Source organism: Rhinopithecus roxellana, chromosome 6 (genome assembly GCF_007565055.1).
Source record: "Rhinopithecus roxellana isolate Shanxi Qingling chromosome 6, ASM756505v1, whole genome shotgun sequence".
Classification (NCBI taxonomy): domain Eukaryota; kingdom Metazoa; phylum Chordata; class Mammalia; order Primates; family Cercopithecidae; genus Rhinopithecus; species Rhinopithecus roxellana.
In genome coordinates this window covers 27,070,657-27,085,974 of record NC_044554.1, presented here as the reverse complement: position 1 = coordinate 27,085,974, position 15,318 = coordinate 27,070,657, and the positions used below count along the sequence as shown (strand labels likewise).

Genomic DNA, 15,318 nt, shown 5'->3' with positions numbered 1-15,318 from the left:
TGTGTTAAGATGAAAATTGCATATAGCTAAAAACACCATGGGAAGTCCCTTAAGAATCAAAGGACAAAACTCCTTGTGTTTGTTTTTACGTTTTTGCTGTGGTCTCACTTTCCATAGAGAAGTGGTCAGCAAGTTTCTTCTATAAAGTTCTAGAGAGTAGGCAATTTAGGCTTAGCAGACTGTCTCTGTTGCAACTCATCAACTCAGCTGTTGTACAGCAAAAGCAGCCATAGACAATACCTAAGTATTAATGAATATGGCTGTGTTGCAATAAAAGTTTATTTACAAAAACAGGCAGCAGGCTGGATTTAGCCTGCAAGGCATAGTTTGACAGCCCCAACCTAGAGCATTGGAAGCTAATCTTCTTTAAAGTGGAGAAGGGCAATGAAGTAAATTAAGAGTGAATCCTGGCAGGGTGTGGTGGCTCATGCCTGTAATCCCAGCACTTTGGGAGGCCAAAGCAGGCGGATCATTTGAGGTCAGGAGTTCAAGACCATCCTGGTCAGCATGGTGAAACCCCCTATCCACTTAAAATACAAAAATTAGCTGAGCATGGTCGTGCACACCTGTAATCCCAGCTACTCCGGAGGCTGAGGCAGGAGAATCGCTTGAACCTGGGAGGCGGAGGTTGCAGTGAGCCGACATTGTGCCACTGCACTTCAACCTGGTGACAGAGTGAGACTCTGTCTCAAAAACAAACAAACAAAATAAAGAGTGAAGCCTATGTAATTTAACTTACAAAATGTACATGCACATGAAAATCAACCCTATTGTTTATGGTGTAAATAGTTGTATGTATTTTCTGTAATTTTTAGGGCCTCATTAAGAATAAAATAAACTTTTTCCAGGGTCAGTAACTTTTTTAAACAAAAGTCATTGAGTTTTAAAGAATTCTTAAATTCACTTCAATTTCTAAAAATGTATTGTTTGGATAATTTTTATGCAATGTAGATATTTTGATTTTCCTTATTAACATAGTTCATTATTCCTACATAATGAACATCGCAGAATGCATTTCTTTTACCACATTATCTAATTCAAATTTAACTGCCTTTTGTTTTTATTATTTTTCCCAGTAACTTAAATAAAAAATAATTATTTCATTTTCAGTGTCAGTTTGCATATTAGTCAGGATAGGCTAGATGATGCTATGGTAACAAATTACTGCTCACCTCTCAGTGGTGTAACACAGTGAGCATATTTTCTCATGCCAGGCAGCTTTCTAAGGCACTTGTCCTCCAGGCAGTGACTCAAGGGTCCATCTTATAGCTTTGCCATCTGGAATTGTTGACGTCTAGGTCCCTGAGCAAGGGGAGAGAGATCACCACTGTTCTGTACTTCAGCTGGTATTTATTTATTTATTTATTTAGAGACAGAGTCTCGCTCTGTCGCCCAGGCTGCAGTGCAGTGATGCGATCTCAGTGCACTGCAAGCTCCGCCTACCAGGTTCACGCCATTCTTCTGCCTCAGCCTGCCGAGTAACTGGGACTACAGGCGCCCGCCACCACGCCTGGGTAATTTTTTGTTTGTTTGTTCTTAGTAGAGACAGGGTTTCACCCTGTTAGCCAGGATGGTCTCAATCTCCTGACCTTGTGATCCACACGCCTCGGCCTCCCAAAGTGCTGGGATTACAGGCATGAGCCACTGCACCTGGCCTTCAACTGGAAGTTATATATATCACTTCTGTTTGTAGCCAAGTACCCAGAACTAGTTACATGACCCCAACTGAACTATCTGGTGACCTGGGAAATGCCATCTTCCTGTGTGATCACGTGGCATTTGGAGAATATAGAGCATGGCCTCAATTGCACTTTTATTCTGTTGTATAAAAGGCCATCAAAGAGCCAACATTTAGTGTTTTGGCTGGGGTTTAAGATTTATGCAGGCTAAATACCCAACATAATATATAATGACACATGGAGACACAATATGAAGGTTGTTAAAGGTCAAACATTATTACCCAGTTTTGTTCTCCAGTTTAGATAGGTAACTATGTTATAAAGCTTTCCTGAATCATCAAAAGAATAAGGTGAGAATTAGAGAACCAACACTGTAGAATGACATTTTTTATTCCAATATCATGTTACTTGACAGCTGCAGATAAACATGTGGTGGGGCAATGCTGGATACTCCAGTCCATTCTTTATAAGGATTTAACGATCATCCTGAGTGAGGCACAGCTAGGGGAATGCCCTTCATTCCAGGCTGTCTTTCTGTTTTACCCCTCAATTCCATTAAACTAGCTGGGAATCTTACAAAATTATTATCCCTGATCTGCACTGTAGTGCTGTTTCTTCAGAGGAAAGCCCTTACTGCTGTTGCTGGATATCTTAAATCTTTGATTATGCACATACTCTGAGATTACTTTATGCATCAAAGCTTTGTCAGTAGGGGCACCAAGGATACTTCACTTCCCTCTAATGAACTATCTAAAATTGGCTGCCTGCTTTGCATATGACTCCCAAAGTAGCAGAATGTTACCATAATCTGTCCGTTCTCTCTAATCTGAGCCTTCTCACTCTGTAAATTTACCCTGGGTTTTCTGCCAGAGTTAGAACTATATTCAGCATCTTTTGGCTCAGGAATTCTCACCACGGATGCATGGATTTCTGGGTTTGAAAATGAAAATTAGAATCTCTGGAAGTAAGAACAGTGGGTGTAAGGTGTTTATAGTAAGAAAAAGCATATTTAGCATAACAATGCAGTGTGATATTTTGGAAAACAATTGTTTCTATAATTCAAATCCCTAAAAGTAAAACTCAACCATCTTCTTGGCTGCTGTGAATACACAAATGTTGATGACTTTCATCAGGATTTCGAGGATGCATTTCTGAATCAGCAGGGGGTTGGATTTTAAAATTTATCCAAAGAGGAATTGGGTTGAAGATGTGGAGACATTTTTTATTCAGGCAAAAGCTGAGCATAGATCGACCCTCCATGAGCAGAAAAAAGAAAACCATGCCATCATTGTGAGATCTGAGCGTAAGTGGGTCAAAAGGAAGAATTCAGAGCAGCAAGTGAGGAGATAATGTCAGGGAACTGAAGATACCTCTAGGAAATCTTTAAGAATATAAAGGCACGGACTGGATATACCACGGTTGTGTGGATGGAGCTGAAATTATTTCATTTGAATGTTAATAGAAGGCTGATAAAGTTGGGATCCCTAGAGATGCATTTATGTTTGGAGAGATAGCATGTGACCTGCTGTATATCCAAAATAATAAGCCCATCTGGGCCTTGGTTTCACTACCAAAGATGGGTGACAGACAAGGTCTTCTCCATTCAAAAATTCCATCATTTCATGACACTTTTCCCCACCAAACTCCACCCCCCCTCCCACGGCCACACACACACACAAAATAAAACAATTAGCTAGTCAACGAACATTCATCAAAATCATAAAATGATCCAAACATTGTGGCCAAGTTCGACAGCTGTTGCAAAAACAGAATATAGACTTTCCTGTCTGCAAGAAACTTACACTGTAGTTGGGAAGATATTATTGTAAATGATGCAAAAAGTACATACTTTTGTATTAGAACAGGGATAGGCAAAATGTGGCCCACAGGACAAATCTGGCCCAACACCTGTTTTTGTAAATAAAGTTGTATTGGAACACAGCCACACCCTTTCGTCTACATTTATGGGTGCTCTCACATGGCGAGGGCAGAGCTGAATATTTGAGGCAGAGGGTGTTTAGCCCACAAGCCTAAAATATTTACTCCTGGCACTTTACGGAAAACGGCTGCCAACACATATTTTAAATAGTCAAATAATGTCACGAGGCAAAAACGAGATCAATTCCAAGAGCGTAACAGGGAGGTTGAAGGTATTAGAGTTGAGAGACCCAGGCTGTGCAAACTTCAGATGATTCCCCAGCCAGGTCCTGGAGACAGGCAGGAGGGAAAGCACTTTGTTTCTATAAAAAGAAGGTGGGGAATGGGGGATTCTTATAATTAGTAAGAACATGCTGAAAGTAATTGCATATTGTTTTTGTTACATTCTTTTCTTATCACTTTTACTATGCTGGCCCTCAAAATAATTAATTTGGAAAAGTCTAATCCTTTTAAATATTTTTCACAATGTTGTTCCAAAGTCAATATTGATTAAAAATTCACCACCCCTCTCCTGAGAAGCAGGAAATATTGCTGCATAGTTACTTTTAAATACATGACATTTTGTGATTCACTCTAAAGATAATTAGAGGAATGTATAAATGAGTTGCAAGGGAAATTAAGATAGAAAAATCTAGAGTTAGAATTAAAATATCAATACTTATATTTTGATTGAGAGAGTTCTGTTACTATTTGTCCTTAATTCACAGACGTATTTTCTTAACCACCACAATTTTTACAAATAAAAAGCAAAGATAAATAGTCATGTTACAGTTTCAGGGCCTAATTATTTTCCACTGTTTGAAACTTTGCTATTGTGGTGAAATAGATACTTTTTTTGATTCCAATAGTTTTGGAAGAACAGGTGGTGTTTGGTTGCATGGAAAAGCTCTTCAGTGGTGGTTTTTGAGATTTTGGTGCACCCATCACCCAAGCAGTGTATACTGTACCCAATGTGTAGTCTTCTATCCCTCACCCTTCTCCCATACTTATGCCCAAGTCCCCAGAGTCCATTACATCATTCTTATGAATTTGTGTCCTCATAACTTATCTCCTGCTTATAAGTGAGAACACACGATGTTTGGTTTTCCATTCCTGCATTACTTCACTTAGCATAATGGTCTTCAACTCCATCTAGGTTGCTGTGAATGCCATTATTTCATTTCTTTTTTATGGCTAGGTAGTATTCCATGGTGGATATATATCATATTTTCTTTATCACTCGTTGGTTGATGGACCTTTAGGCTGGTTCCATACTTCTGCAATCGTAAATTGTGCTGCTATAAACATGCATTTGCAAGTGTCTTTTTCATATAGTGACCTTTTTTTCATGGTGCCTGTAAACATTTCTCAGTGCCTTAGAGCCCTTTAGATGGTATGGAGTCAGTCAGCCACTGTGGGCGACTCTCAGTCCTGCCCTCTCCACATAATGTCCCATGTTCCACAATCCTTACCCTTCTCCCCTACTCCAATCCAAATTTATCTCCCTCTATTTGCTTAGCATCTTGTATCTTGGGGGCCTTGCTACTCGAGGATAATTATATCTTTTTATTAAATATCTACGAGTGATATGATACAGTACTAGGATATGGAAGAATTCATTCACTCCTAAAACTTCCTGTGCTTGGCAATGTGCTAGGCTCAAGGGAAACAAAGATAGATATTACCTTGCAGGAGCTTGCTGTCTCCAGCAGTGTATCCCAAAAGGGGTCCCTGAATGATCTCTAGATGAAACTCCTGGGCTGCCTATTAAGATATGCAACTGTTTAGGCTCCAAAAGGGACTTCCTCAGTGGGGATACCTTGGAATCCACATTTAGCATGCTTTCATTTTTCCGTGTATTACGGATAGAGGGAGATAATTTCTGGATTTAAGGCATTCATTGATCAGTGGTTGAAAACTGGCAGCCATGGGCAGCTTTGACTTGCAGATATATTTGTTACATTAGGAAATATCACATAAATATTTGATTTCTTCCTTCTTTTAAAGAATTAGAAGTTCTAACATCACTAGGTCTGTATATTTTTGACTTAGTGTGAGGATTTTTTTCCTCTTTAGTTGGACAGAGCCTATGCACTGCTGTTGGCTCAAGTCTATCATTCCCTATTGTCTTACACCCTAGCCAGCCTTATTCGGATATCTTACATACATGGCCCTTATAATCGTTTAATACAGTGACTCTGTGATCTATATTCAAGTAGATAATTAAAAAGAAAAAACTCTGCTAATGCCATCCAGTTTCTCTGTGTCTCAGATAATGCTACGCTAAGACTTAATTTCATGCACAACCTCTGAAAGGCCTTAGGAAGTGAGAATTTAAGGTTTGGAGGAGGGAGTGTGGTCAAGATATATGGGGCAAACAGTCATTTTCAGTCTTGTAGCTAGCATGGGCTTGATTTAGCCTGTTAAACATGGATAGCAGGAAACAGAATAGAAATCTCTTCATTTCTTTCCAAATCTAGCATTTCTATAGCAATTGTCACCATGGTATCTTGATGTGTTTTGACAGAAGAAATTTCACTTTTTGAAAAATGTGGTAATGAGGGAAAGAGAAACTCCTTCTATGCTTAAACTCCAGAGGCATTTCCTTAATAAAGAGCTCAGAAATATGTGTATATAGAACAGAAGTTCCAACATGGTCTGACCCAACTAAGGGCTGTTGGGGTTTCTTAATGATGAGGCTGTCTATATCCAACTGAAAGAACCCTTGAATGCAAGGGCTGGAAGGTAAATCAAGCCCATAATACTACTTGTGTAGCTGTTTTCAGCATTCAGGCATTTGTCCATATTAATCTCATTGAATCCTTACAACAACCCTGTAAAGTGAGTATTGAAAGTATCATTCCCATTTTGTAGAGACAAAACTAGACTCACTGAAGATCAGTGACTTGCGTCAGGTCACAGAGAAATTATGCTCAAACAGGTCTTCAAGACCAAGTCCCTTGGATTTTCATCATACCAGTGTTTTCTGAGTTTTCCTATTCAGATTTCTGTGGAGCATGAGGATGCCATTTACATAGACTACCAGATGAGTGGCATCCCCACTCACTACAACTACACTGAGTTGTGTAGTGTGGGTGATTCTGGGCCCTGCAACATTGTCAGAAAATGTTTGCATGTAGGGTACACCGCAGGCATAAATAAAACATGCAACAAGCTATGCACAATTCGTGATGGCCTGGCTGTGAATCTTCTTTTTCTCAGACCCATTAAAGTTTGTTAAAATCAGGTGAATGAGATGGTACAGAAATGAACTTGAATCTTACAGGACGGAGTGATCATGTCCCCCTAATATTCATATGTGAAGCCCTTACCCTGGATGTAATGATATTTGGAGAAGTCTTTGAGAAGTAATTAGAGTTAGATTAGGTTGTGAAGGTGAAGTCCTTATGGTTGTATTATTAGTGGGTGGCAGAAGAGAAAAATCTCTCTCTCTGCACATGCACTGAGGAAAGGCCATGTGAGGATGCAGCAGGAAGCTGGCCATCTATAAGCTAGGAAGAGGACCCTCATCAGGAACCATAGGTGCTAGCAACTTGATTTTGGACTTCTGTGGGGTTTTTAAAAATCTCTAACTTAAGAGTGCAGTGTTTCTTTTTACCTGATGGCTTGTGTTTCACAGCAGCTTTTAAAAACTGCTTGTGCAACTTAGTTGCATACTGTATTCTAGTTATGAAAAAAAAAGCAAATCTTACTTCAATTTTTGCCAGTTGTTTCTGTGTTAAAAAAAAAAAAAAAAAAGATCACACTTCTGCTGGGCAGGATTTAGAGGTTTATTATCAGTCTATGTGTAAAGTTCAAAGCAAACTCAATTTTGCTTAAGGGAACATTGTAAAGTAACAATTCTTGGTATTTCATGTCTCATATGATCCATTTCAAACCATAGAAAATTATACCTTTGTGTGTCACTGTTTCAAGAGACAAACAAATCTGAACAACTAAAACATCTTTAAAATGAAACAAGTTTAAGAAGTTTCGAATAAAACTTGAATTTTCTGTATATACTCCTGTCAAGTGAAGTAATTTCCTGTACACCTCTTCTCTTGCAAACTGGTCTTATATTTCCTTTCATTTGACCTAGATCTGCTATGAGACCTAGAGAAGGATCGGGACAACTTGTGATTTCTCTCCCAAGACAGTGGTCTCTCTCTTCTCCTGTTTCTAGAAAGGAACCTGCTCTGGCTGTGAGAGAAGCTTCTCCTTCTTGGAGATCTGCAGCAAAGTGGCAGACTCCTTCTACGATAATCATCTCGAGGGTAAGGCCCCCAAGAGGGAGGTGGGCCATGATTTCTACTTCTTACTTTTCTTTTTCCACCATTTGACAGTTCCACTCCTTTTATTTTATTTTATTTTATTTTATTTTATTTTATTTTATTTTATTTTATTTTTGAGATCGAGTCTCAGTCTATCACCCAGGCTGGAGTGCAATGATGCCTTATCTTCTCACTGTAACCTCCACCTCCCCAGTTCAAGCGATTTTTGTGCCTCAGCCTCCCAAGTAGCTGGGATTACAGGTGCCTGCCACCACATCTAGCTATATATATATATATATATATATATTTATTTATATATATTTTATATATATATATATATATATATATATTTTTTTTTTTTTTTTTTTTTTTTTTTTTTTAAATAGAGACTGAGTTTCACCATGTTGGCCAGGCTGGTCTCGAACTCCTGGCCTCAAGTGATCTGACCACCTTGCCTCCTAAAGTGTTGGGATTCCAGGTGTGAGCCACTGCGCCATGCCAGTCCCACTCCTACATGGTAGTCACAGAGTGTTCTTCCACTGAGCTCTCAGATAGCATCAGCTGCATCTCAGGGCTCTCCAAAATTCAAGAAAATCAACCCACACACTTCGGAGTGGTCCATAGTAGCCTAAAGCCTGTTCCAATTTGGTCTTTTTGCCATTGTTTCAAAGATTACCTACATAAACTTCATTGTCCAATGGATAGGAATCATGATGTATTTCCAGATCTAGGGAAGGGGTTCCCACAGCCTGGGTGCCTGCCAGTACTGGTCCATGGCCTGTTAGGAACTGGGCAGCACAGCAGGTGAGTGGCCATCAAGCAAGCAAGCATTACCACCTGAGCTCCGCTTCCTGTCAGATCAGCCACAGTATTAGATTCTCATAGGAGTACCAACCTTATTGTGAATTGAGCATGCAAGGGATCCAAATTGTGGGCTACTTACGAGACTAATGCCTGATAATCCAAGGTGAAAGAGTTTCATCCATGAAACCATCCCCCACCCACCCCTGTGAACGACTGTCTTCCGTGAAACTGGTCCCCGGTGCCAAAAAGGTTGGTGACTGTTGATTTACTGTAAAAATGTGCAGGCTCAAATCCACACCCTCCGATTCGTCTTCCCACTTCCCTCTGCCCCAGCACCCACTGATGCTGTCACTCAGCCAGCAATCCATGAAATGGCAGCGACTTTCCAATTTATATGATTCATCCTGAGTTTCTCTATTAAGACTTTTGCAAGCATTTATTGAGAGTTTTAATATTTAATCTAAAATCATGGAATATTTGGTTTAAAATTAAAAATTTATACAAATAGCCTTGTTGGGACTGTTGTGTAGTTGTAGAATCATTTTTATTAATTCAACAAGTTATTTCTTTCTGAAACTCCATGTATATTAGAGTGATTGTTAATTATTTAATAAGTATATGAAGAGCATGAAAATGGTAATAAGAGCCAAAACTTACTGGGGGTCAGACGCTATTCTAAGTGCTTTAAATGAGTTAATGTAATCCTCTCAACAACCCTGTAGAGATAAGAGCCATTATGATTACCACTTAACCGAAGAGATAACTGAGACATAATACTTGTCCAAGGTCACACAGCTAGAAAGAAGTTTTAATAATGTAACCTTGAATTTAACTACTACTGTAGAGTATGCTACCTAAGTTGTATTTGTTTGGAGGACAGAGCATTTGGTGATCTTCTAAGCTCTCTCTTACTTAGCATACCCTAGTTGACCTATCACATCTAAATTTTAATCTCTCAAAACAATTTAATTAACACATTTAATATGTACATTTTATAAACATGAAATTTTTAAACACGAACTTTTTTAAAAAATTAAAATTAAATATTTTAATGCTTCCTAACCTCTCATAGTGAGCATTTATTTCAATTATAACTCAAGGCAACAGGCCATAAGAGACCTTGTAGTATCTGGGACTGTGTCATAGCAGAAGTTACAGATACGTTTAAATCTCAATACAATTGTTGCAGATATCTCAAAATATAATTTACAATCATGGGGTCTGATGCAGTGGCTCATGTCTGTAAACCCAGCATTCTGGGAGGCTGAGGCAGGCATATCACTTGAAGTCAGGAGTTCAAGACCAGCCTGGTCAACAAGACGAACCACCCCCCTACTAAAAATCCAAAAATTACCTGGGCATGGTGGCAGGCACCTGTAGTTCCAGCTACTTGGGAGGCTGAGTGGGAGAACTGCTTGAACTCAGAGGCTGAGGCTGCAGTGAGCTGAGGTCACTCCACTGCACTCCAGTCTAGACAACAGAGTGAGACTCTGTCTCAAAAAAAAAATTACAATCATGGAAACTTCAAAATTATATTAATTATGAAGTTCACCACTATATCTTGTTATTTACTGTGCTAATAAACATTTCCACACTACATTATAAATTTGTTTTTTATATGCAGAATTTTGATCACTGGATTTTAATATAATTGTTTCCTTTAAGATCTTGTGTGTTTTATTTTATGTATTTAAAACTTTTTTTCTGAGAAGAAATTCATAGGCTTCACTGCAATGTCAAAGGGGCTCATGAGAGAAGGTAAGAAAGGAGTAATATTTACTTGATCCATTTAGTCATTTATCTTTCCATCTATCCACACATCTATTCCATTCAATTAATCTGAATAAATATTTCTTGACTGCTTGTTATGTGTTGGGCTCAGTGTCAGATATTACTAGTGTAGAGTTCATGTTCTTACAGACCCACTAATCTTCATTTGACCTCGAAGTTCAGAAAATCTGCCAAAAGTTTTCAGAGCGTACTAGAATCTTCACATTTGAGATGGCTTTGTTCTACATGTATTATGTATTATATTCCATGAATGCAATGTGGTCCTTTATTGCTAGCCTGGTTTTTCATGTCAACTACAGATGAGGTAGCAGATTTGTGCCTGGGCTCTATTTGTCGATGGCAAATAGAGAGTCTAAGTTGGGTTCACCTCACTCCCAGGATACAAAAACAAATAATACAGTCCTGTTTATGATTCAATTAGGCAAGGAAACATTAGTAAGTTTTCTTATAAATACTCTCTAAAAGTAAGTGTGTTTTTCAGTTCTGATCATGACAGAGAAGCTAGTATTGGGCCAAATCTCCTCCTGAAATAAAAAAGTGGAACAACCTGTATAAAACAACTGTTAAAAGGCACTGGCAAGCCGTGAGTGCAGACAGGACTTTAGGAGCTATGATTCTTTTTTTTCTTTTTTCTTTTTTTTTGAGACAGAGTCTCGCTCTGTTGCCCAGGCTGGAGAGCAATGGTGTGATCTCAGCTTACTGCAACCTCCGCCTCCAGGGTTCAAGTGATTCTTGTGCCTCAGCCTTCCAAGTAGCTGGGATTACAGGTGGCCTCCACCATGCCTGGCTAATTTTTTGTATTTTTAGTAGAGACAGGATTTCGCCATGTTGGCTAGGCTGGTTTCAACTCCTGACCTCAGGTGATCCACACACTTCAGCCTCCCAAAGTGCTGGGATTACAGGTATGAGCCACTGCGCCTGGCACTAAAAGCTATGATTCTTGAAGGAAGAGCTAGGATGGGAATGGGGCAGTTGGGGAATAAAGATGACTTTTGCTGGGCTAAGAAGATAGAGCTCAGGCTTCGGTAGTTGCCCAAGAGTCTCGGACTTGAAGGACAAAGTTCCAGAGGAGGAAGACACTTCAGAAAAAGAGCCCAAAAAGTATGCATGCAATTCCTCTCAAAATTAGGCAGAATTCTAAGCTGGGCATGTGTGGGATGAGACTCTTAAGAAAACCGGCAGAAAACAGCATCTCGGTGACTTAGGAGCTCAGCAAAAATTTCATAAACAGGACACAAAAAAACACTAACCATACAAGATAAAGATAAGTTGGATAACATTAAAATGAAGAACTTATGTTCTGATTACAAGTTCATGAAAATATTTTTGTTCTAGCAGCTTTGTTTCTTTACTGCTCATGTTTAAATCTACAATTCTGGGCCAGGCACAATGGTTCATGCCTGTAATCTCAGAACTTTGGGAATCTGAGGTGGAATGATGGCTTCAGCCCAGGAGTTTGAGACAAGCCCGGGCAACATACTAAGACCCTGTCTCAAGCAAAAAAAAAAAAAAAAAAAAAAAGAAAGAAAATTATCAGGTGTGGTGGCACACACCTGTGGTCCTAGCTATTCAGGAGGCTGAGGTAGAAGAGTCTCTTTAGCCCAGGAGGTTGAGGCTGCAGTGAGCCGTAGTCACATCCCTGCACTCCAGCCTAGGTAATAGAGCAAGACCTTCTCTTAAGTAAATAAAAATAAAAATAAAATAAAAACACGAAACTGGCCAGGCGAGGTGGCTCACGCCTGTGATCCCAGCACTTTGGGAGGCTGAGGCGGGCAGATCGCCTGAGGTCAGGAGTTCGAGAGCAGCCTGGTCAACATGTGAAACCCTGTCTCTACTAAAAATACAAAAAAATTAGCTGGGCATGGTGGCAGACACTTATAATCCCAGCTACTCATGAGGCTGAGGCAGGAGAATCACTTGAACCTGGGAGGCAGAGGTTGCAGTGAGCTGAGATCGTGCCATTTCATTCCAGCCTGGGCAATGAGAATGGAATCATCTCAAAAAATCCCCACAAAACTATGATTCTGGTTATGTTTTCTTCTATAGTTGTAAAAATGTTTCTGTACAGAAAATAGAACAATGCAATGTGGATTTGAATATGGGGTGCCTTTACCCACTATTCGAAGTCAGGTAATGTTTAGCAGGTTCAGTTCAATTCCTAACCTGCTGCCACCTCAAATTTTAAAGTCTGGGAGTGGAGTTCTCCTCCACCATTCTAATGGCATCTGTGGCCACATTGGGTGAGGATGGAGGGCTGGTCAAGGCAGAAGAGTGTCAAGCAAATGTGTTTTGTGAATCAGATGGCATGGTGTCCTTTGGATGATCAATTGTCAGGAGGTAGCGGCTGCAAGCCAACAAAGTGAGTCCTTAACAGACGTCAAAGGGAGGAAAAAAGTAGTGGTAAAATATGTCCCAACTGAACTGATTCTTAACAAAGATGTTAATGCTGAAACGGATAGTGAGTGAGGTTGTCATGATGATTATGATAGTAATGACCAGTATGTGGCTATTTATCTTTTGCCATAAGAAAAAAATATTGATTGCATTGCTAGCATGAAACATTTTCAGTAGTTAAATTTTTATTTAATTGCCAGAATAAAACATTTCAAGCTGCTTAGACCTTAATTATGATTTGTTAGAAGTATTTTTTCTTATTATTCTACAATTTCACCTTCCTCAGAATGAAAATAGCAATACCAACGCTTTTTTTCCCTTCCGTTCTTGAATCAAGAAATGAAATAAATTAATCATTCAAGTCTAGCCATGACATTGTTTTATAAATATTATGAATTAAATTATATTGTATACTTATTGGTTAACTGAACAGCTCCTACTATATATATGTATGTATTTTCAAATGATGTCATCACATTTCCAGGTGATTTTTAAATAACCCCAACTAATTTGGATTAATATAAAAAGTCTTGATGGTAAAAAAAGACAACTGCAAACTATTGCCATCAAGTGAGATTTGAGGCAGGGTAAGGTAAAATTTACATCTCAAAAATTCCAAATGTATTTGAAACTCTATTAATTTGGTATATGACAATTGATTATGATTGTCTAGGAAGTGTTAATGTATTGGTTTATTTCACAGTTTGGCACAGGAGAGTTATACATGCATAGCTTTTCTCCTGCTTTTTGTATCCCAAGTAAATCCTCACTGAGTCAATCATAAATGCCATATGCATATGTATTAAAATCCAAAGACAACATCTTTAGTGTTCTTATTAATTCTTCAAATACTAAATTTCCTTTTGTGTTGAACGGTGCGTATTCCCAAGTGAAAGAAAAATCTCAGCTGTGGTTTTACAGCTGGATCCACACTTCTAATCAGAGGAGAAAAGGGCCTGATCTCACAACCTATTTATATAGTTTTTAAACTTTCTAAGAAAAATGAAGCTCTACTGTAATTAATGCCTAATGGTATAAACACCCTGCTTTAATGGTTGCCTAGTAACTATATACTGCAGGCTTGTGAGGTTGCTAAAGACGCTGAATAAAGAGAAATATTCAGGTCCATTTCCAATTCAGGTGGATAAGGGGCAAGAGTGGAACATATTTTTTTGTTGTTGTTAAAATTATTTTTCCATAATGGTTTTGTACTAAAACATCTTTCTGCACTAAAATTTACTCTTGTAAATGACTTCTGCAGATAAGAGTCCAAACCAACAAGTAATGACTTAAAATGTGAAAACCATGCAAGAGAATGGAACCAACACTACCTCATTGTTTGGTATTAGCTGGTTTCTGTTCTTAGAGTGACTGTACTGGGGGATGATTTTCTTAATGTGGCTCTAACCTTGCAGTCAAATCTTATATTTGGACATTATTTCAGCAATTGAACGAACAAATACAGTTCCCAGTTAAAGGTGGTATTAAAAGGGCCTGGGAGTGATTGTGATAATTATTTATGTTTCCCTTTGGCTTGCTTCCTACATAGCAGATTTAATTCCCTAATTATGTTTTGCTTTAGCTTAGGTAAAATTAGCTTGCATTCCTTTGGCACACATCAACTGCAGTTGGTGGAGGAGGCCTTCCAAAACCATAGATTGTTGACAAGAGTGGCTAACTATATTAGAATTAAATTTACTGAGTAAAATCCACAAAAAGCTTGAGGCACATGTAGATAATGACAACCTGACTATGAGGGAATGTAGTCAAGTCATAGGAAGACTCGTTTCTGGCAGTGGACACTCAGAGCTCATCTGCAGAGTTCCTGATGTCAAGATTTGGGGCTTCCTAGGTTGGTCACCGTGCTGCAGACAGGGACGAGCATGGTCTACAATATTTAAATTGTGTAACTATAGGCTTGCGGATACAGTCAGAAATGATTTGCTACTCAGTAATTTTGTCATTTGGCAATACCAAGACATGATGACATATGGTTTGCTCTTTGGAATTAACATAAATGTTGTCATTTGACTGAAATAAAGAATTCTCTTACTCCATGACAGAAACAGTTTTAGACTCTGTGTATATTACTCTATCTTTTCACATGGAAGGAAGCGTCCTGTTTTTTTATTATGTATAACTCTCTGGGTTTTTGGTTTAGTGGGCTGAAGGATGTGGTTGATGAAGCCAAGGACATGGTTTAATCAGAAACCACTTGGCACCCAAACATCTGTCTGCATTTCTACCTTCAAGAACTCATTTCCCTTGTCATTTCACCCTTAGAGAGTGTGCTATAGCTCAGCACAAATACCTCTATTCCAGGGTTTGGAAAATAATTACCCTCAAATTCTTTAGTCAGTGGGTCATCAGCATCATTATTATGATACAAAAAAAGGATGTAGATAATAGTTTTCTCTATTTGCAATATATTCGGTATTACTCCTTCCATTTTAACGCCAAAA

At 38.8% G+C, this 15,318-nt stretch overlaps 1 pseudogene; it reads right to left on the bottom strand.

Annotated features, from left to right (window-relative positions):
* Window positions 1-7,375: 7,375 nt before the first annotated feature.
* On the bottom strand, window positions 7,376-13,985 carry LOC104682639 (annotated as a pseudogene).
* Window positions 13,986-15,318: the final 1,333 nt, after the last annotated feature.